Here is a 22,769-nt window from a genome sequence, read left to right as displayed (position 1 = left end):
ATGATTTTGATTATTACAAACACTACCACAGACATGAAACTGACACCTGTTGAGAGACATTACAAGTAAGGTGGTTTTGCAAGATTATGCCTGGAATTTTCTAATGCTCCTGATGAAAGCCCTGACACCTAGGATTCTTATTGTGTTATCCTACGTGAATGTGTCTGAACCACAGGACTAATATCAGATACACTCAGGCAGAATTCAAGAGGTGTCCCTCATTTGTATATATCATGTATCTTAATCAGGAAGAAAACAGAAAAATGGAATCCTAACCTTTTAAGATGTGTGCCTCCTTGAATTACTTCACTCAGTTTGAACAGAAGTGTGCTAGCAGTCATATCACTCTCTATCTTCTCCAGAAACAAAACCAGACCTTCACATACCCCTGGCGTGACTTTGTGTATTGCACACACATACACACATACAAACTCACTGCACAACCCTTTCATTATTCCACTGCCTAAGTGTGTTCTCTCCAACTGGAAGACACTTGCAGAAATGTCATGCAATGACTGACTTCTGAGTCTTTGTTAGCAAAACAATGAAATAAACCACAATTTCCTGCCTCTGGCACCTCACCACATGGTGCTGGTGCAGTGCCTACCCATGAAATGCCAGATGGCCCAGAGACATCAATTGTTCAAGAATAACATCACACGCACTTTGAATAGTAGTATATTTTAACAACATACCTGCTGCTGTCATGGGGGCAAGAAGTCCTACAGCTGTACTCGTCCTTGGGCTTTCGCAACTAGTACAGATCACAAACTTCTTTAGGAACTTTCCCAAAGGGTTGTATTACCCTTAACTGTGAATCCTTCTACATAGCACTGGAGGTTTATGTCCAAAACCTAGAATATTAACTTGGACATTTAGAAAAGCAATCTTGAATACTTATGCCATGAGTCATCACCTTGCCAATCCCCAATTTCATTGTGCCGTGTTATTAAAAATGTTGATGCTAGAACATCCAATCTGACAGGTATCTCTGAGGGATGCCATCTTTTATCCTGAGGTTGGTGTGGAGAGGATATCTCGTAGAGAAACTGCCTGGGTAACAAAAGCAATTACAAACCCATGTAACACTCCTTAGATTCAAAAATTAAATGAAATTCATCCTAATATTTTGCCAATGATACAAAGCACAGATCAGAAATTTATTTCCATGAAGGCATTGACTGAAACTGGGAATCTTCCAACCTGCTAATTGATTTTTATATTGAATAAAGTTTTAAGTAAGTAAAAATAGTATATGCTATACTACTTAGCACAAAACTGCCAAGAGTAATTTTATGCCCTTGGGAAGTGACCAAGAAACCTTGGGCAAAAATCGATACTGACTTTCCAAGACTCTTCCAACAGAACAGAGTCTGGATTAGGGTAATGTCCTTTGTAAAATGAACTGTAATGAGCATCCAAAAATGTTGCCACTATAATCTCAGAATTGTGATTGTCAGACATTAACAACTAGTCTCAATTTTCATCAGGTGAGCTAAAGGAATTTGTACAGAATTTGTTTCCAAACAATGTGGATAAAGAACTCAGATGAATAAAAATGGGCTAAAAGTGCATTGCTGGAGGAGACTGATCAAATTTCAATAACCAATATAGGGCTGCTATCAATTTACTTTTTACAAGTTATGCAGCAAATTGTAAGGTAATGCAATGTATTGTCATTATCACAGGATGCTGAAATATGAATGGATTTTTCCTAAAGTTCCCACTTTCCCATTTCCACTTGCTCACCTAATTCAGGCAAATAATCTGTCTATTCTAGTTATTTCCTCAGGATACAGGCGTGACAGGGTAAGGCAGAAAACAGAAGCTTCCTATGAGTGCCTGGCTTATATTTGCCAAAATCATAATGCCACAAAATGATTATTTGAGGGGCAAAAATGAATCCGGGGGGGGAGCTATCAAAAATTATAAAGGGAGGGATCTTCCCTGAATACTAGAAAAGTAATCTACTAGGCTGTGGGACAGCAGAAGAAAGAAAAAGTATGGTGGTTTAGAGATAGTATTGACTCTGCTCTCCATATTAGAACTTCATTGAGGAGGCAAGACCCTGAGGTGGTTTAGGAGCCAGAGAACAAAGATGGCTATTTGCCCCTTCTCTTAGATCATAAACCCAAGGAAGTGATAAAGGCACAATTTAGGCATCAAGGCAAATGAAGCCATAGATACGTCCCAGGAGAAGTCCCTTACTAGGGAATAGCATAAAAGCTTGATGTTTCAGTTTTCAAGCCTGACATGAAAATACCAGAGAGAGCCATTGGACCTGAGGCCCTCGATGGACAAGAATGAGAGTTTTCTCAAGAGTTTACTATATGGATCAGAGAGCAAAGACTAAATGGAACCATGGATTGGTCAGCAAATATTTCTGTGGATGGATGACTCAAAAACAAAATAGGTCATATAACATCTTGAAATTGCATACATCTCCCTGGAACTTAGACCCAAGCCAGGGAAAAGAGAGACAGTGTAGGTGTCTGATGGCCTCAGGAACTGAAGATTCAAAGAGGTCTTGCAGATGCTGCCCCCTGAGGCCACCTGCGACCTCACTGTGTTCTTCAACACGGTGCTGGAGGCCGAGCCCTTGGGCCATGTCTCCTTCGAGCTCTTTGCAGACAGAGTTCCAACGACTTTTGAGAACTTTTGAGCTCTGAGCACTGGAGACGGAGAATTTGGTTTAAAATCTCCTGCTTTCACAGGATTATTCTGGGACTTAGGTGCCAGGGTGGTGACTTCGCACACCACAATGGCACTCGCAGCAAGTCCATCTATAGGGAGAAATGTGACGATGAGAATTTCATCCTGAAGCATACAGGTCCTGGCATCTTGTCCATGTCAAATGCTAGACCCACACTAATGTGGGTCCCAGTTTTCCATCTGCATTGCCAAGATTGAGTGGTTGGATGGCAAGCATATGATCTTTGGCAAGGTGAAAGAGGGCAGGAATATTGTGGAAGCTGTGGAGACTTTTGGGCCCAGGAACGGCAAGACCAGGAAGAAGATCACCATTGCTGACTGTGGACAAACATAATAAATTTGACTTGTGTTTTATCTTAACTATCAGACCATTCCTTCTGTAGCACAGGAAAGCACCCCTTCACCCCCATCTGCTTGAAATATTCCATAATCTTTGTGCTTTCACTGTAGTACTGTGGGTTCCATAGTTTCCTTACTCTCCTCCAGGTCTAGCTGTATTGCAGAGTTAAGTTACGATTATAAAATAAAAACTAAACAACAGCAACAACAACAAAAAATTCAAAGAAAAATCTAGTTGCTATATAGAAGAACCAAGTTATGTTTCTTACATTTCTGGATCATTCTGAACTAAGATTTATACCTGTTATAACAGATAATGTCATTAACACATATATCATGATTTACCATTTCTGAGTTAGCTTCCAAGTACCCTGATCTCCCAGATTTTCCTAATATCGTGAACACAATGAACTTTAGATCCATCTAATTTGTCATCATTTGCCCTCACATATATTTTTTAAGTTTCACATATTTGCTTACATTGTGCATTTCACTTTTTTTCTTTTTTCTCTCCAGTGGTTTGTGAACACCTACTATGTGCAAACCATGATAGAGAAATAGCGTCTCTGCCATTCAAGTCCCATGTTCTATTATTTTACGTGAACTATCATTTATTGTACGTTAATCAAAGTAGGAGCTTTACAAGAACTATCTCCTCTTCATAAACACAAAACGTGTGAGTTCAGCATCATGATCCCCTTTTTACAAACAGAAAGCAGAAGCTTCGAAAGGCTACATAACTTGCCTAAAGTCAAACTGATTGAACGTCAAGGAGATGAACTTCAAGCTCTCTTCTGTGTTTAAACCTCCAGCCCACATTGATCTCTAGCTTGCTACCACCTTTTGAAAGCATTGTCACCTCAATGTATAGTACCTAATTTTCTTTTCTCTTTTCTTCCCTTTCTCATCACACAACTAGTTCACAACAAAAGTTCTTTTTATAGGATGTCTTATTCTTATGCCATTACTTATGTTTTATATTTACCTTCTAAACCAAATTGGAAATAACCAAAGGTCATAGGTAAGGCCTCTTTTGGGGGAAACTTTTTCCCATATTTCTCACTTTTAAATAAATAGTCGTGTACTTCCAGCAATGTTTAATCTTGTGATCATCTTTCCTTTAAAAAAAAAAACAAAACCCTGACATTTCTTTATTCTTCTTGTCCTCTAGACATTTATCCCATCTCTTTTCTTCTTTCTACACCCAAGATCCTTTAGAGTGTCTGCATTCTCTGTATTTTCTAGCTCACCTCTTATTCACTCTCTACCCTACTGCCATCTGACTTCCTCTCCCACCAAGCCACGAAGACCTCTTTGGAATGTCACCAATGAATTCCTTTATGCTAAATCTATTAAACACCTTTTGGTCTTTATCTAATTGGCCATGTGGCACATAAATATAGCCAAGTAGGAAGAGTGACTTTCTGCCTTGAGCACTTTTTCCAAACGTAAAACCTTTAAAGCATTTATTTCTGAGATAATATGTTCACATAACCAGGACAGTTGTTAAAACTGTGATGTAAATAAGTAGAGGCGCCAGTGTGGAAGCCAGGGAACACCCACAGAAAGAAGAGTCAAGGGCTTGCTCTTTTCTGAACAATGGAGTTCCCAATACCTAGTGGTGACAGCCACTCAAGACTCTGCACTGATATGAGACCGTGGAATCCTCCTCCTAAACAGTGTCTTCCCTTGGACTTTGGGAACCTGAAGCCTTCCTCATGTACCATTCCCACTGCCTGAACCTCTAGCATCCTGGCTAATTTCTACTCATGCTTCAAGACTTCACTTAAACATCTCCTCATCATAGAAGCCTTCCATGATTCTCCAGGATTCATTAAACTCCCTTTGCTTTAGACAACTTTACAACTTCTTCCATAACCCTCATCACAGCTGTAATTACTCATTGAATATCTGTCTCTGCTAACTGTGATCTTCAGGAGGACAGATGGTCGTGTTCACTCTCATAGCCCCCAAGGCCCAACAGAGTGTCTGGCACATCAAAAGTGCTTGACAACTATTCCCTGAATTGAACTGAAATGAATTTTTTTTAAATTGACTTTCTAATCATATTTTAGTAGATACATTTATGACATAGGGAGCATTGAAGGAAAAATGTTATTACAGTACTAAAATGTCTAGAATAACTATCAAAATGGAATAGCTGAAGAACCTGAGAATATTGAACCTACAAAAGAAAACATCATTTGAAGCCCATCATATGGAAGAGAGCCTAGAATTACTCCCTATGGCCAAACTAGAACATAGAGGAACACTTCAGCTTAGTATGAGGAAAGACTCTCCAACAATTGAAGCTAGAGGGGGAAAAAAAGTCATGCCTCAAAGTGGGAGCAGCTCTCTGCTCCTACTATAGTTTAGACAGACATGATCCTTAGAAGGGATTTCCTCACTGGACAGATAGTTGGAGGATATGAGTCCTGAAGACATTTCCACACTCTCATGTTTCCTTTGTAACTGAAAGAAAAATAAAGTGATATAACAACCCTCTTCCCCTTAAACCATTCTAAGTTTAAAGGGGGGAAAGTTGCATAAAGCAGAGAAAAGGTGGACATAAACTCTTCAAAAAAATTGTGTTTAATACACACTGTTGTTATGATTTATTTTTCCCCCCAGGTATTTTAAACTTGTTCTAATGCTATTTTCATGTTCAATTCATTTTTAGTTGAGGTTTGTTTGGTTGATTGGTTGGTTTATTTGTTTCTTAGTATCTATGAATACATTACCCATGCAAAGAACTTCTTGTACTTTGCCCTTTATTCTGAATTCTGTATCCCAAGTTTGTGGTTCAACAAGGAGCAATTGCTCAACAACATGAAAATGATGATTGCTTATTGTTGGTATTTAATACAATTATTCAAAAATTTAATAAACACTTTTATAGAAGCTCAAAATTTCCAGTCAGTACACATCCCTTGAGACATGGCTGGTAGCAAGAAGTAGCTTGTCTAAGACATTTCAGAGGGGGGAGTTATTTTAGAAAGAAAATCATGAAGCCATAATATTAGTTTAATTGATATTAGGGTTTGATATTAGGGTTCTAAGGTTAAACACACTTTCTTCATTAGGAACCATTTTATTTCACGTACTTTCTGCCTCATCTTTCTTGACTCTCAATGCCAGGAAAAAACAGATGGCAAATATGGAGGCATTTGGAATTAAAAATAATTATGCACGTAATTCTCTAACAAGACAGCGACAGTATTTAAGTGGAGATTTTTTTCATTTACACGATTATTTCCAATATTATTTAGTCTTTCTCTACTATTCAGCAATATAACACACATACAACAGTTTCCTTACAAAGAGAATGAAACTTTTTTCTCTCGAGAAAACAGTTGTTTTGGGCAATTCAAATGCGCCCATTTAAAAACAAAATCACGAAATGATAAATTTATATTTGACTTGAAAAAATATTAGAACATGTCAAATTATAGCATAATTGAGATTATTTTTATCCCTCTTAGTATTCATTCTCCATCCTACAGAGAATTTTTATTCAGTTTCTCAACAGAGTACAGATGTAGACTAGACACTGGGAAGGACCTAGTAGAAGCACATGAGAAGATACGTACATAAGGATATCAGGATGGAGCCAGGTATTGGGTTTGGAACATGGTAGTGTCTGGGCAGGAGGAGGCACACCTCTTACACAGCCAGATACTGCTCGGAGTGGTTCAGCATTAAGACCAAAACAGATAACCACAAATGAGAGTCTCAGGAGAGCCCACTGAGCCTCTAAAACCTCAAAGTTACTCTATCTTGACATCGGAGATATTTCTACTTCTGGAAAAATGGAGCTGGAGTAGTTTCCCCAGCATAAGTTTCCTTATGCTAACTAGAGCATAAACAAACAAACAAACAAACAGAGACATTATACATAAAACCAATGTAAGAAGATCCTGAAAGCTACAGAGAACAAAGAAGTCTGGCTAGAGATTTTCAGAACCATGGAAAGACACAGTGGTAAGTTCTCTAGGTTTTTGGGTTTGGGGTTTTGTGTTTTCTTTGCTTCAGGTATTCCAGACTGCTTTCTGGATAAGCCAGGAATTCAGAAACACCAATAGCTACCAAAAAAAAAAAAAAAAAAAAGAAAACTACAGTAAACCTGCTCCCATTATCCAAAGGAACATCACAGCTAGACAGAAAACTTATGTAAAATAAGCATCCTAATCCAGCTAAATACCACAGAGAAAACTGTGCCCCCCCCAACCGTACTCTTACCAGCAAAGTCCAAGTAGGGTACACAGCCTTCCACCTTTGCCAGGCTATAATGAAGTGCCCCAACCCTTCCACTAGACTGGTATCAAAGGAGACCCAAATGACGACGGGGCTCTTCACTATGCCAGGTCCCATCCGCCACCCAACTCAATCCTGTTAGTGTCACTGGGGAGGCTAGATTTCCATCCCTGCCCCTCCCTCACCCCACTGGGCAGTGTCAGAGGTGGCCTAGAAAAAAATCAAAACTTTGATCACTGCCTAGTGTAAGAAGGACCTCTTCAGCCCTGTTGGTGGAGGCCATGTGAGGAGCAGTAACAAGGCACTCCCGCCCGCCTCCGAGCCAGAGTAGTATCAGCAGAGACCTAGCAAGAAGCCTGACCTTCCACCCACACCTACACCCAGCAATAATGAGGATCACCTCTTCTCCAGCTGTCAGTGAGAAATGTGGACTTCCACCCCTCCTGGCAGTCACGAGGCAGTGCCCTTCTTCACCTACCAGATCTGAGTCAGGGGAGGCCGACTATCACAGAGGTTTTACATAAAATCCAGACATCTATATTTTCATCAAAAACCACTCAGCCTATCAGGAACCAGGAAAATCTCAGCACGAATCAGAAAACGTAACCAACAAACACCAACACCCAGATGACACAGAGGTTAGGAGTGCCTGACAATGGAGGTGTCTGGGTGGCTCAGTGAGTTGAGCATCCGACTCTTGATTTTGGCTCGGGTCGTGATCCCAGGGTCATGAGATCTAGCCCCATGTTGAGCTCTGTGCTGAGCATGGCCTACTTGGGATTCTGTCTCTCTCTCCCTCTGCCCCTCTGCCTCGCTCATGCTCTCTCTCTCTCAAAAATAAATAAATAAATAAATAAATAAATAAATAAATAAATAAATATCTGACAATGATTTTAAAGCAGCAATCCAACAAACATGCTCCAGCAAACAATTATACACATGACTGAAATAAATAAAAAAAATAGAAAGTCTCAGCAAAGAAAATATAAAGAAGAATAAAATGGAAATTTTAGAATTGAAAAATGTAATACAAAAACAAACAAAAAACTTAATGGATGGTCTCAATAGCAGAATGGAAAGGATAGAGTGAAGAATCAATGAAGTTGAAGACAGAACAATGGAAATTTTCCAGTCTGAAAACAGAAAACTGAAGGACTGGGGCAGGGGAAGGGGAGGGGAGACACCTCAGGGACCTGTGGAACCATAACAAAATATCCAACTTATGTGTCATTAGAGTCCCAGAAAGGAGCGAGAAAGAGAATGGGACTGGAAATGTACTCAGAAAAAAAAACATGAAGAAATGAATAACACCATTAAGTTAGCACCAACAGCTCTCTGCTTTCCCCACCTCACCCATCCTTAGAAACTAGAGTCTGGCTTACTGAATTTTGGGAAAACAATTTTGGCTTCATGATGCAGCACTAGAAGGCAGTCAATGTAGCATCCCAAGCCCAATTCAAAGATATATATTTTGGCAGAAGTTGTAAAAACTTCTTTTCTATCTCTCTTACTTCTGGTCCTTCCCCATGATGTGAACCTGAGACATCCTCTAGAGCTACAATATAGGTCTCTCAATGGGACCACAGCCCATATTAGGCAGTTGGAGCTGGATTTGGCCATGAGGAGGGGCAGATAGCGTAAATTCTGACCCTTGGATTTTCTATTCACAAAGGGAAGGGTAACAAAGTCTACTCCTGTCCTGCTTCCTTTAACAAAAGCCCCTGGTCACAGAGCTATGAGTAATGCTTTGACCTTGAAACCACCTAAGAATTTGATCTTTCAGCAGTTAAAGAAAAGCTGTGATTTTCAAAATTTCTAACAATTCTTGGATTGCTAAATATGTATTGCAAACTGGCATTTTGTTTGAAAGGATATATTGGGACTTCAAAAGGCAAAGTCTGGGGCAGACTGGAATAAGGAGGTTGAAAAACAGAAGCTAAATTCTTCCATTGAACGAATTATCAGTACATTTTACATGTAGTTATAATGTCTATTTTGAAAAGGTTTTCTTTGAAATGGGTGGGAGGTGAATTTGGAACTAGGAGAAAGATGAGGGGGGGAAAGACCCTAGAGCGAGAGAATGGACCCATAAAAATGGCAGCAGGCCAGTGGCCCAAAAGAAAATATGAGCAGAAATGGCCGATGAACTTGAGATAAGGTTATTCACTTACTCGAACTTAGGTTGTTTACTGATTTGTGCTGTAATTCCTTGCCACTTTCACCAAGCCTTCATGTAAAGTTCTCTGTAGCAGGTCTGGGCTGGTGCTACAAAAGAGGAATAGAGGACAGGTGACTGTGGCTTAGAACGAATTGGTGTGGGCAGGAGACAGGTACAGCAGGATGGCAGATACGGAGTGAATTAAAGGGAGACAGGAACAGCCAATGGGAGGATATATGAGCTGAGAGCATCTTGTACACATTCTCCTCCACTCCCCTACCCAGGGAAATAAGAGACAAGGTATTAGACTGACTGCATCATTTAGTGCCTTTGTGCAGGAGGGGTTCAGTTATTGAATTTGTATTTGAAAGGACAGAGTAACCCCAGAAGGCTGAAGGTTTTGGGAACGCTCAGCTCATACATTCTTCTTCCTGAGGATTCTTTAAATCTTGCAACTCATAGCATCTACCGTTGGTCATTATAAAGGTTTCCAAGTAGAGCTGGGCAAGCTTATCCCTTGAGCTATTACCTGGGTTTGTACATGTTTCCTATCCAGGGTTCCCTGACACCCAATAAGACAAATATTAAAATGATATAAATCTTACACAGCAATTAGAAGATAGATGTTCTAAAACAAAAAGTATCGGTCAAGTTGTCTATGGCTGGACTTAATTACAAATAAGGGAAGTGTGTGTCTGCTTGTAGAGAAATTGTGTTGGGTGTTATGTGGAAATCTGGAGCAGAAAAGCGCCGGCCACTTAGTGCTTAGTGACCTCTGCTACTTATGCTGGTGTCTTGATTCGAGTCTTGGTGAAGGATTGCTCCCAAGGACAGGTATCCCTGCCACCCCGTCTGTATTCCTCTGAGCCCATTCCCAGGAAAACAAGACACACCTGCCAGCAGATGAGTCTGGACTCCCAGGGTATGTCACTCAAAGCTGGGCTGAAATCAGAGGTGGGCTAAGAGGAAAAAATGCAGGCTACCAAGAGCCGCTGCCACACTCCGTGCCCAAAGTAGGCCACCCTAGGACATGCCGTGTCCTTTCCAGCTCCCGCCACAACCTTGCTACTGACGGCCCAAGAGTGAACTTCAGTTCCCTGTCCCTCCCAAAGTAAAGCTTTTCCACTGACTGAACCAACTAGGTGCTCCAAAGAGATCATTTCTAATCACATGGTAAAGACAACTGAAGAACTATAAACGAGGTCACAGAAGGTACGGAGAAGGCAGCAATGGTTTCCTTAGCCCCGCTGGGAGTGGGACAGTGGTCAGTGACATTCTCCTGAAGGGGGCATTGTAGGTGCATGCAATAGCTGGGACACACACACACACACACACACACCCCAGCATGCTGTGTACTTCTGTGTTTCTTATTTGGTCCTTCCAACTTTTACATCTGATAATAGTGCATTAAGCTTTTCCTTCATAACAATATCTTTATGTATACGAACTTTTTCATGTTCATCCTATGAAGACAAGTTACTTCTGGCTTTATTTGTTTTTTATTTTGGCTGCTTTGTTTTCCAGTTTTTTGTTTTTTTTTTTTTTACTTCTCTACCCCCAGTACAAACCTATTGAAACTCCCAATAGTTGGTGAATTATTTAAAGAATGAGTGAATGAGTGATATGTATAATCTCCTTAAATTCTATAATCTATAAGGAGACTCAGAGCAGTCTGTAGTAGATGAGGCACAGGCTCATCAATTAAGGGCAAACAAGAAAATCAGGAGGCATACTTAGCACTGTATCTTTAAGACATTTGATTATTTACCTTCCCTGAAAGAGTAGATAATGTTGCAGGAAAAGTTGTTCATTTTCAAAATCTAGAAAGTATAAGATTCAAATGCTCTATAAAACAAACTGAGGGTTGCTGGAGGGGTGTTGGGTAGGCAAATGGGCTAAATGGGCAATGGGCATTAAGGAGGGCACTTGTTGGGATGAGCACTGGGTGTTGTATGTAAGTGATGAATCACTAAATTCTACTCCTGAAACCATTATTACACTATATGTTAACCAACTTGGATTTAAATAAAATTTAAATAAATAAATGGTCTGTTGGAGTTATTTGGATATTTATGGATATTAAGGCTCTCTGCATCACAAACATCATCTCTGTATAGATATAGAGGGAAATTCGGGGGTTCAGTGCTCCTGTATAAGTTAGTAAGAGTCTCTTCACTAATATGTGTCTGGAGTTCTTACTGCCTACAAGTGTTTTATGGGGTGGGTGGTGGGCACGTCCTTCTAACCAGCACCTTTGTGCACTGCTCCGTGGTGTTGGCTGTTAATTGAACCTGACCTTGGCAAATACATGGACAGCACAGTAGCTTGTCTCAATTCTCAATTCAGCAACAGTCATGTGTAGTAAGGTTAGATATTTGGTTTTCACTTTTAATTTGGCATACTTTGTTAAGTTTAATTTTTATGTGTAGATTACTATTTAATTTGAATACCAACTAATATATGATGTACTTATCCAAAGGAATAATCCTTGGACAAATTTTTCAATCATTTTTGTAGAATTAGTGATAGATCAGTTCAGGTACATCTATACTTAAGAGGCCTGGGTTTGGTTATGACTTACAGTAGAAAGTTACAAAATAGTATATAAGTTTAGGAAAGCAGTCTACTTTTAGGGAGCAAATTAAAGCTAGCTGATCCATCTAGAATAGTCAGTTTGAAATTTTTATTCTTTCCACAAACACTTACTGAGTATCTCCTATGGACCAAACATTGTGCTACATAATAATCCCAAACATCAAGGAACTCACAGGTAAACAGGCTATTTATATTAAATTACAGTGAAAAAACCTCAAAATTCATACTAGGCATAGGAGCATGCTGGCATCGATCAGCAATCAGTATGAAACAAATTTTTAATTCAAGAGTTAAACTAGAGAAGAAGAAAAGCAATGTCTGAGTTTATTAACATGTCACATACCTACCGGCATCAGAAATGAGGTCAGTTTCATGCCCTAATAGCTAACATTTTAAAAATTAGAAAAGCAGGAGCACCTGGGTGGCTCAGTCAGTAGTGTCTGACTTTGGTTCAGGTCATGCACTCATGGTTCGTGAGTTCAAGCCCTACATTGGGCTCTGCACTGGTGGTACAAAGCCTGTTTGGGATTCTCTCGCGCCCTCTCTCTGCCCCTTCCCCACTTGTGTTCTCTCTCTCTCTCAAAATAAATTTAAATTTTAATAAATTTAATAAAATTTAATAATAATAAATTTTAATAAATTTTAAAATTCTCTAAAAGTTAGAAAAAGAATTACTCTGGGAAATTGATTTTCTTGTATGAAAATAAGAGTATTAATAGATATTTCAATATGAAGAGAATGGTTTCAAATTTTAAATGTGTCTATCTTGGTACTGTCCCTTTAACTAGTCTGCTTTTCATTATTTTATGGCAAAATTTTTGAATAGATTTAATTTAGACCACTTTAAAATCTTTCAGAGGATGATTCTGGTCGAATTCATTGATCTGATATTATTACAAATAATTACCTTAATTTTACCGAATCCTTTTTAGCAACAGAGTGATCATCTTGCCAGCTAGATGAAGGAAAACACAAAAATCAAATCTAAAGAATAAACTGAGTTAAAAGTTTGTGACTAGAGTTTATTCATGTGTTAAACATAGCTGTAGAATTTTTTAAATTATTATAAGAAATATCCTAATCCCACCAATCAAACACCCCTTTTTTCTCTTCTATCTTTCCCTTTCTCTCTCTCTCTCTCTCTTTCTCTCTCTCTCTCTCATTGTCTTTCTTTCTCCCTCTCTGTCTCATTCACTCTTACACACCCACACACTACACATAATCATATTGAGTCCTATAATCAATGGCCCGTGAAACATTTATTCTTTGTTACTTCTCTTTTTCACTTTTTAGAAAAGGAATATGATGGTATCTGTTTCTACATAACATAGCCAGTGGAAATTTGAAGCAAATTCCTAGATATCTGTCCATAGTATGCACATTTTTAAGTGTTAAGAAAATTGAAGAGTGTGTTGCCTTTATATTCTCAACTACTCAAATTTTATCTTCACTGTACTTATACAAACATTCACACATGACTAAAAAGAAACATTTCTAGTCTTTCTCCTCAGTTATATTGAGCATACATTTTATTGTGAAGCCACTGGAGAAAAAAGGGAATATTCTCCAGTTGTTGACCCCCAAATCAAGTTCACTTTGCAAGAAAACCATTCCATATTTGTTCCTAAGGTAATAAAGTTCCTCATGTCCAAATGACATACGGGCTGGGGGTGGGGGTGGGGGGAACGTGTAATTGCCAGGAAGAACTAAAACTTTTTTCAAAACTTTTCTGGGTTCTCTCATTTCTACTTAGAAAGTCACTGAAGTGAGAAGACCTCAAATAAGGAAATTCCCCTCTGATTGTAACTTACACTGGGTCAGAGAAGCCTAGAGAGGGAGGGACACGACCTAGGAGGTTATCAGTTACATAGCAGTCAGTGTCCTCCCTATGTAGAAAATATCCTTCAGACCTGACAAATCCCTATGGAATTCATGTGTCATATGAAAATGCCATAGAAATTCTCTTTTCCTTTGCCCTTCCTATCCTAGCTTCATGGAATCAATCTATTTCCAACGAAGTCATTTTCTTCTACATTCTCATAAACCTAACTATAAAAGGAGAAACCAACCTATTGTTCATTTCTGTGCTGATTTACAAACCTCTAAAGCTTTTACATTTTTTTTTTAAAAGAAAAGGAATAGATCTTTGAAGGTACACAGAGTGTACAATAAAAGAGAGAGAGAGAGAGAAAGAGAGAAAGCAGACAGGATACAAGGAAAGTACAACTGGAATAAAAAATCTCTTCTTAAAAAGAATGGACCTACCTACAAACCCATTCTTTCTGCAGTTGTTTGAAGATTACCCCATGAACGGAAAGGGGCGAACACAGGGGATTCATGAAAGCGAGGGAAAATATTAAAAGAAGGTTGCGTCCATTTTCTTTTGGGTCTCCCATCTTCTAAGTCTCAGCTGCCACCTAAACATAAATCACAAAACCGTTAAGCATAATCTTGGCAGCAGACTGCCCTCACCATGCACAAGTGGAGCTCCCACTGGCCATCTCCTTCTCCAGGAGCCAAAGTTATTTAAAATAAGTTTCAGACTCTCCAAGTTTTGCCTCTTAGTCTTGAATTCCTTGCTCTTTCCAGTAGCATAAAGGCAACAAGAGAAATACGACGATGGGGGCGCGCCTGGGTGCCTCAGTCGGTTGGGCGTCCGACTTCCGCTCAGGTCACGATCTCACGGCTGGTGGGCCCGAGCCCCGCATCGGGCTCTGTGCCGACAGCTCGGAGCCTGGAGGCTGCTTCGGATTCTGTGTCTCCCTCTCTGCCACTACCCCATTCTCACTCTGGCTCTCTCTCCCTCAAAAATAGATAAACGTTTTAAAAAGTTCAAAAAAAAAAAAAAAAGAGAGAAAAGAAAAAAAAGAAAGAAAGAAAGAAATAGGATGATGGGTTCAAAAGCCAGAAGCACGTTTTCCCAGAACTGCAAACTCCATGGATCCCACAATCCCTAAAATATTAACCCACATCTTGTGATTCCTGCAAATGCCTCGCATCTTGAAATAAGGCCTGGGTGAGGATGAAAGAGAAGAATTTAGCAAGGTCACATTCGGTCACATCAGCACGCACGTTACTGGTGGCACCAATCACTAGCACTCTATGCCATAGGTCCTATTTAATACAATCTGTTTGATAGAATAAAGGGAGTGAATAAATGAAGGCACAGCAGCAACACATCAAATAAACGGGCACCTGGTGCCAGAAACAGGCCATCCCGGAGGCACGTTTCTTTTGGACAGACTCCCATAAAATACTGATGTTGTCTACTTGTCAATGTTGTTAATTTACCCACCTTTGGCCTTCATCTCTTAGCTTGCAAAATTCCCACAAGACTTTATTAGTATTTTTATTTTTCCCTTTCTCCGACTTCAACTTTTTCTCATTATTAAGCAACTTAGGATATTTTCTGATCGAAATTCTCCCTTTGAATTGTGATCAAGAAAAACTGAGGCGCAAAAATAAAAGTCACTTGCTAAGCCCTGCAGTGACTCAGCTGCTAAAAAGAATTCAAATTGAGCTTTCAGTATTCTACCATATAGCCCCAAATAGTATCATATTTATTATTTGACCACCACCAAGAGGCTTTCCAAATGGCCTTGTCCAGAATAGAATCTTAGTCATTTTTCAACCAGACAATACATAAGCAAGTCTATGTACTTTCTGAGATTGGCATAGGTATACTAGTTAGAAATACGAGAAATAGTCCTTTTGTTCAAATCAATAAAAAATCGCTTCCTTTTTGCATGGATTTGTGTCGAGGAGGTTGTCTTGTTTATTTTTATTTTACTAAATCTATGCTTATTTGAGATTTAGTTTGGATCTTTTCAAATAAAAAACATGAAAGTTGAGGAAAACTTTGCTCAATACCACACAAAACAAAATATTTTTTCAACATAAGACTTGCCACCCTTGGATTTTTTTTAATTAACTACACAAACCAGATTGTAGTGGATTTTAATTAAAGTAATTATATTGAGAATTAATTGCAGTCTCCAAATTGTGAGTCAGAAAATGTTTGCTAAATATCCCATTTTAATGTTCCAGAAAAAAAAAAATCCCTACTCATTTCCTAACCAGGGTTATGTAGAAACATATGACATTAAATTCTAGTGCCAAATAATTTTTAAAAAGAGGAAACATATTTGTTTAGTGTGTTTGTTTTATATGATCCTCAATATTTAATACACTTAAATCTCATATTCTAATTATGCCTTTTAATATTATTAAATAAACTTAGCTTGACAACAAACACAAATTCCTAAATAAGTATTAGACCACTCTAGATGTAAAACAATTTCTTTTCTGAGGTTTACCTATGTTTCGTGTTTGATCTGCCGCACTGACATTTGTAAAAAGTAGAAGCAGTAATTAACAAGTACTTAAGTTTGACACAAGAAATATCAATCTGAGTACTGCCCTCTGAGTACATATAAGCTATGTATAATAGTGGTTTTCACAGAGTTAAGACAGATCCTAATCTGAATGGGACAGCCTAAAAGAAACATAGAAAAGGGAGAGATCTTTATTGGCTGGAAAGTAGCAGAGCCCCAAAGAGGCGTGACAGTTGAGCTTACCTGCTGAAGGATGCGAAGATAGCAGTGGTTCTAAATGTTAGGAAATATGAAGGTGGAACACAAGTTAAAAACTCGGAGCACAAGTGTAGACTTGATGTTTTTCATCATCAAGGTTATAATATAAACTCTGAGCAGATCAAAGTCTGGAGAAATTAGTGTATCAAAAAGAAGAGAAGGCTAACGTGTAATTCTTGAGAAATTCCGATGACCAGGATGTGGGAGGGAAAAGAAGAAAAGAGTGAGGATGTTGTGGTGACACAGAAAAGAAAGGGAAGAGATTTTTCAAAGAAAGGATTCTCAACAGAATCATATGCAGCTGAATAACTCCAGAGGGTGATAATTTAAAAGGTCATTGATTTTCACTGGAAACAGGTCACTGCTTATGACCTTCCCATAAGCAGAGTCAGGAGGCTAAAATTCCCTTTCAAAGTTTACAAAAAAAAAGATCATGGAAAAGATAAGGTGAGTGTAGACTGTGTTGAAGAGTTGGTAATGAAAAGGAAGAAAATAAATTTAAAATGTACTCAATAGGCATCAGGATCCAAAGAAAAAAGTTGGTTTAAAGTAGTTGGCCTCTAAGTATAACCAATGTCAAGAAAAAAAGTGTGTAAAGAAAGAAGGAAGGATAGAAGGAAGGAAGGAAGGAAGGAAGGAAGGAAGGAAGGAAGGAAAGAAGGAAGGAAAAGAAAGTAGGTTGAGGACCCCACGGAGGTTGGGGAGCAATGTCTGAAAAGCCTCAATCCGGGATGGGTCCCAGGCAGAGAAGAAAAGTTAACTAGAATAGAAATAATAGTGGTTTAACACTTATTGAGGAGTGTCATGTGCAAAGCACTCTCTTAAATGCTCAATGTTTATTATCTTTTAAATACTTAAAAAATCTTAAGAGGTAGATATTATCATTCTCACTTCACCTACAAGGAAATGGGAACTAAAATAAATTAAGTAACCTGCACAAGATCACCCAGAATATATGAGGCAGTGTCCAAACACACACTTATCTGACTTAAAGCTCAACCATTAAAAGCTTTTATTTCTGATTCATTGCCCAGTGTCAGAAGCTATAAAAGCACAGTCTCACTCAGCATGATTGGTAGAAGTTATAGTCTGTTTCTTTTCTTTTTTATTTTTTGTTTTTTTGGTAGGCTTTATATTCTTAAAACTAATCTACACATTCATATAATTTGGGCCTGCACAACTTCTGAGGCTGAAAATACAGTTTCTCCATAGAGCATTTGCTATATAGATTATACACGGGGAGACTCTGAAGGTGGAAAAGGAGAAACCCTTATTCCTGCGACAGTCTCCTTCCAAGGAGCAATTCCTTGATGTCCATGAGTGGGGTGCACAAATAGAATACATAAAGTTGATTTCACAAATTTTACTTCAGGAAACCAAAAGAAATTCCTTTCTACCATGCTCCCTCTTTGCAGATAGTGGAATGGTGTGCAACCCTAAGCTAGCCCCTCTTTCTCTAGCCATCTCTAACCACACTAAACCCTATCCCAGGGAAGAGAGTGATGAACGAGAGTTTTCATTAAAGTGAACAGAAATGTTACTTCAATCATCCCTCTGTTGCTAAATTCAAATGATGCTTTTCAATCTTTTCTCACTTCTCTGTAGAATTTGAAATTGTTCCCCAAATACCCCTTTTGGAATTTCTAATGTGCTTTTGTTTTATGGATTATAGTCAGCCCTGGATTACTTTTGACCTCCTGGGTTTTCCTTCCTTTTACTTTTCACAGGCTCCTCTTCCTCTACCCATCCTTTGAATATTGGAGTTTCTGCTACCCATCCTCTTTTTTCTCTTTCTTCATCCTATCCCTTAAAAATCTCATCCTCTCTAATGACTTGAATTACTACCTTGATGCCAATAAGTTCCAAAGCATATGTTCAACTTGGGCCTCTCTGCAGAGTTCCAGATCCATTTGTACAACTCTAAGCCTCCCCACCTGGATGCTCGGGAGAGGTGGCCCAACATTTGAAACTAGAAAGTTCCAAAATGGCTCTAGAGCCAAAGCATAAGAGACTCTTAAAAACTGAGAACAAACTGAGGGTTGATGGGGGGTGGGAGGGAGGGGAGGGTGGGTGATGGGCATTGAGGAGGGCATCTTTTGGGATGAGCACTGGGTGTTGTATGGAAACTAATTTGACAATAAATTTCATATAATAAAAAAAAAATGGCTCTATACCCCCCACTGACATCTGGTACCAGGGATAACACATTAAAAAGATGAAGATATCTGCTCTAAATAACTGAAAAATCATGTAGGTCAACCTGATCTCCTTATCCATAGATAAGGAAAGTCAAGATATTAGAGAGATATGACGAATGCAAAGAAGGAAAGAAAGAAAGAAAGAAAGAAAGAAAGAAAGAAAGAAAGAAAGAAGCAGAGAAAGAGAGAAGGAAGTAAGGGAGGGAGGAAGGGAGGAAGGAAGGAAGAAGGAAGGAAGAAAGGAAGAAGGAAGGAAGGAAGGAAGGAAGGAAGGAAGGAAGGAAGGAAGGAAGGAAGACAACTCTTTTGATTTCAGATCTTTATCCTTTAAGTTCATCTCAGCCTTTGTTTGAATAACCCCCTCTGAAGGTCAATAAAAAGTTTGTGAAATAAATAAAATAAATGTATTTTGTAAATGCAGTATGTTGTCTATGCCTTAACAACAAAATTTTTCTAAAAACACTTGTTCACACAGCCACGGGGATGAAATATTTTCATAAGGAATGAGACTTAAGGTCTAGGCCAATTGATTTCATAGCTGTACAACTAAATTTTTTTTAATTTTTTTAATGTTTTCATTTATTTTTGAGACAGAGAGAGACAGAGCATGAGCAGGGGAGGGGCAGAGAGAGAGGGAGACACAGAATCCAAGGCAGGCTCCAGGCTCTGAGCTGTCAGCACAGAGCCTGACGTGGGGCTCAAACTCACAGACGATGAGATCATGACCTGAGCTGAAGGCGGACGCTTAACCAACTGAGCCACCCAGGTGACCCACAACTAAATTTTTTTTAAGTTTATTTATTTATTTTGAGAAAGAGAGAGAGATAGTGAACAGTGAACTGGGGGAGGGGCAGAGAGAGAATCCCAAGCACAAGCACTCCACATAGCCAGCATGGAGCCTGATGCGGGGCTTGAACCTACAAACGGATAGATCATGACCTGAGCTGAAACCAAGAGTTGGACACTTTCCTGACTGAGCCACCCAGGCACCCATGTACAACTAAATTTTATAGTGTGGCCAGAGGTGATCTCTTTGCTTGTCCATAAACAGTAGGAGCTCAATTAATCCTTTCTGAAGGAAAGAGGAGAAATTCAGCTGAATGACTTTTAAAAGTCTCTGGATTGCAAATGAATGATGTTTACTTGTGCATTTGTGCTTATTGTCCTAAGATAAAACCCATTTCATAACATGCATTTCATACCTCATTGATGCAACATCTTCTTCTGCTTGGTTTTTCACAATCTAATTGGCCAACATGAAATAAATTTCCATTCTGAAAGCCAAGTTTCACAAGGGAAAGAAAGAATAGCTGCTCTTCATATTTGTCTTTATAATTTACAAAAGAAAAGAACTCGCATACATCATCCCATTTAATTCTTGTCTTGGTCAGGGATTGTTTGGTGGTGAGGAAAAGTTTTCCTTCACAAGGGCAAATAAGAGTTTTATTAGAAAGTTACAAAAAGGAAACTTTCATGGGTATTCATAGGTGAGAAATAAAGCACAGCAGGGTCTCTTAGAGACAGACTAGGAACTAAAAATTCTGAAAATGTAGTCATCTCTCTTGGTTAACATGATTTCTGGTCTCCTTTCTAACATACTACCTCCTGATCTCTGGCCCAATCCATTGTATTCATTGTTTCCACTCAACATGAGTAATTGCCATGAGTCACATCAAAGTTTGTAGGAAGATACTGCTTCAGGCCATTTTCTCTCTTAGAGAGTTATAATTACAGTAGATTCTTGGATCTCCATGAGCTCCTCTATTCTTTTTATTACATGGGGGTCTCATTACCCTTGATCAAATGGAAGATTCCTTCTAACTGGCCCATGGCTTCCAGATGGAAAATGGATGCAGACATGTAATGGAGAAGAAGGGAGAATCAATGTCCTACTTCAGCAAAGTCAGTCAAAGTTGGCCTCTTTTCAATGGGTTCATGAGAAATGAAATGTGTCCTGGGACACAAAGGAGAGATAGAAAAATATCTCTTTACGAGGGAAATGAACCATAAGAAAATGCTGTTTTGTGGTAAAAAAAAATGGTCACATATCAGCAATTTTATGTGGTCCAAGTGAATAATGAGTATAACCAGACAAATCATCCTGATTATGACGCATACGGATGGTAAAATTTTGTTGATGTGTTATTTATATATTTGAATTACGCCGTCCAACTTTTCCCAACCCTACTTTTTTGGTATATCTGGAACAATCCTTTAATTCATCAAGGAAGATAATTCTCAATTTTCTGAGTCTATATTTTTCTTCCACTTAATCAAAAATATCCAGAGTTCCTGGTTCGGGGGCCATCTGAGGTTATTTTTTCTTAATCACATTTCATTAAAAGCTAATCAAGTTATTTTTCCAAAACACAAATGCATGTTCAGAAATAAGTATAATCACTAAGAGTCCAGATGCCCAGTATAATCCAGCAACAGAAAGGTGGGGGGAGGGGGGGGGAGATGGACGTAGTCATGTGGTTCCTGTTTATTCTCCAAGCTTAAGAAACAAGGAGCTCTAAAATATAGTAAGGAAGAGTAAAAACAGTATAACTTGGTTTCACTTCCAAATTCTTCCACCTATCAGTTTTGCAGTCTTGGCATGTTGATCAATGAACTGAACTTCTCTGGCTGTGCATATAAATTGAGGAATGAAAGTACCATGAAGGCAAAGTTGATATGAGCACTAATTGAGACTATGCATTTATTTATCAAGCTTCTGCTGAGTGCCAGCACTTTGCTAGGGTAGAGATACAATAGGAAGAAAAGAAAGACACGGTCCCTTTCAGACTTCTTGAGGCTTATGATCTAGTGGGAAACAAAGACAATAGTCAAAAGATTACATGAATAAATCTCAATAATGTTAAATTTTCTGAAGGAGAATAATGTTCTGAGAATACGATTGGAGAGTGCAGGCAGAGGGAACAGGTCCTATGGCCAGAAGTCACATGATTGGAACAAGGAAATGACAAGATCTAAATGGTTAAATGAAGGGAAGACTGATGTGAAATGGGGCTGGAGTGGTAGTGCACAGAGATTTTAACTTTGGCCAATGAGCGTGAGAAACCATTGATTATTTTTAGAAGAGAAATTATATGATGAGTTATAAAATTCAAAAATACCAGCCTGGCTACAGTGTGGACAAAAAAATGGAAGGGGTGGGCGGTCAAAAAAGATGCAAGGATGTAATCCAGTGATCTAGATGAGAAATGATGGCTGCCTTGGATTAAGTGGAACAGAACTGGTAAGTCTTGCTGTTGGGTTAAATTTGGAGAATAAAGGAGTGGGATAAGGGATAACTCATAAGTCTCTGGCTTTGTAAGATACAAGTTGGAAACACTGAAAAGGAACAATAGGTATGTGATGAGGGGCAGGTGAATGCATTTTAGGACACGTTGAACATGAGATGACTCTGAGACAAGTAGGCATTTGAGTATTCAGATCTGGAGCTCAGTGGAAAAGTCTGGGTTATAGATGCAAACTTGTGAGTCATGTGTCACATCTGTGGTAACTAAGGCCATGCATGAGTGTGAATGGGATGTTCTGAGGGGGAAGCATAGAATGAAGAGAGAGAGAGAGAAGGATTGAGCTTGTCCCAGAAGAGGACTGACTGTGCCAAGGAGTCAAATGTGAAGCACCCAAGGAGGTGGGAGAAAACCAGGAGACAATCATACTAAAAATCCAATGTTCTGAAAAGAAGGCCATGGTCAGCACAACTGAGCACTGCTGAGATAGGGTACAATGAGGACCCAAAGGCACCTTGCCGAGCATATATACCAGTATATGCCGAGCATATATAACAGTAAATGAAGCCCAAAGAAAAGGGTTTGATGTTCCCCTCACTGGAAATTCATCCCTTTTCAATAAGCCCTTCAGGCTCTGTCCAACCCCTCATCTGTCCTGATTCTGCTCAAGCATGACCTT

The 22,769-nt window shown here is 39.0% G+C and overlaps 1 long non-coding RNA gene and 1 pseudogene across 2 annotated transcripts in view; one reads left to right on the top strand and one right to left on the bottom strand.

Moving 5' to 3' along the window:
* The first annotated feature begins 2,533 nt into the window (after window positions 1-2,533).
* LOC106983460 (peptidyl-prolyl cis-trans isomerase A-like) lies at window positions 2,534-3,046 on the top strand (annotated as a pseudogene).
* A 5,915-nt stretch (window positions 3,047-8,961) lies between these two features.
* The window catches only part of LOC128315132 (uncharacterized), a 62,209-nt gene continuing 48,401 nt past the window's right edge, over window positions 8,962-22,769 (bottom strand). For both annotated transcript variants that reach the window (XR_008297581.1, XR_008297582.1), the window contains one exon: window positions 8,962-9,570. This is a non-coding gene — a long non-coding RNA (uncharacterized LOC128315132). The remainder of the gene's footprint in view (window positions 9,571-22,769) is intronic.

This window comes from Acinonyx jubatus, chromosome C2, assembly GCF_027475565.1.
Source record: "Acinonyx jubatus isolate Ajub_Pintada_27869175 chromosome C2, VMU_Ajub_asm_v1.0, whole genome shotgun sequence".
In the NCBI taxonomy this organism is placed as follows: Eukaryota; Metazoa; Chordata; class Mammalia; order Carnivora; family Felidae; genus Acinonyx; species Acinonyx jubatus.
Note: the sequence above shows the minus strand (reverse complement) of the source record. Positions and strands in the feature narration are given on the sequence as shown.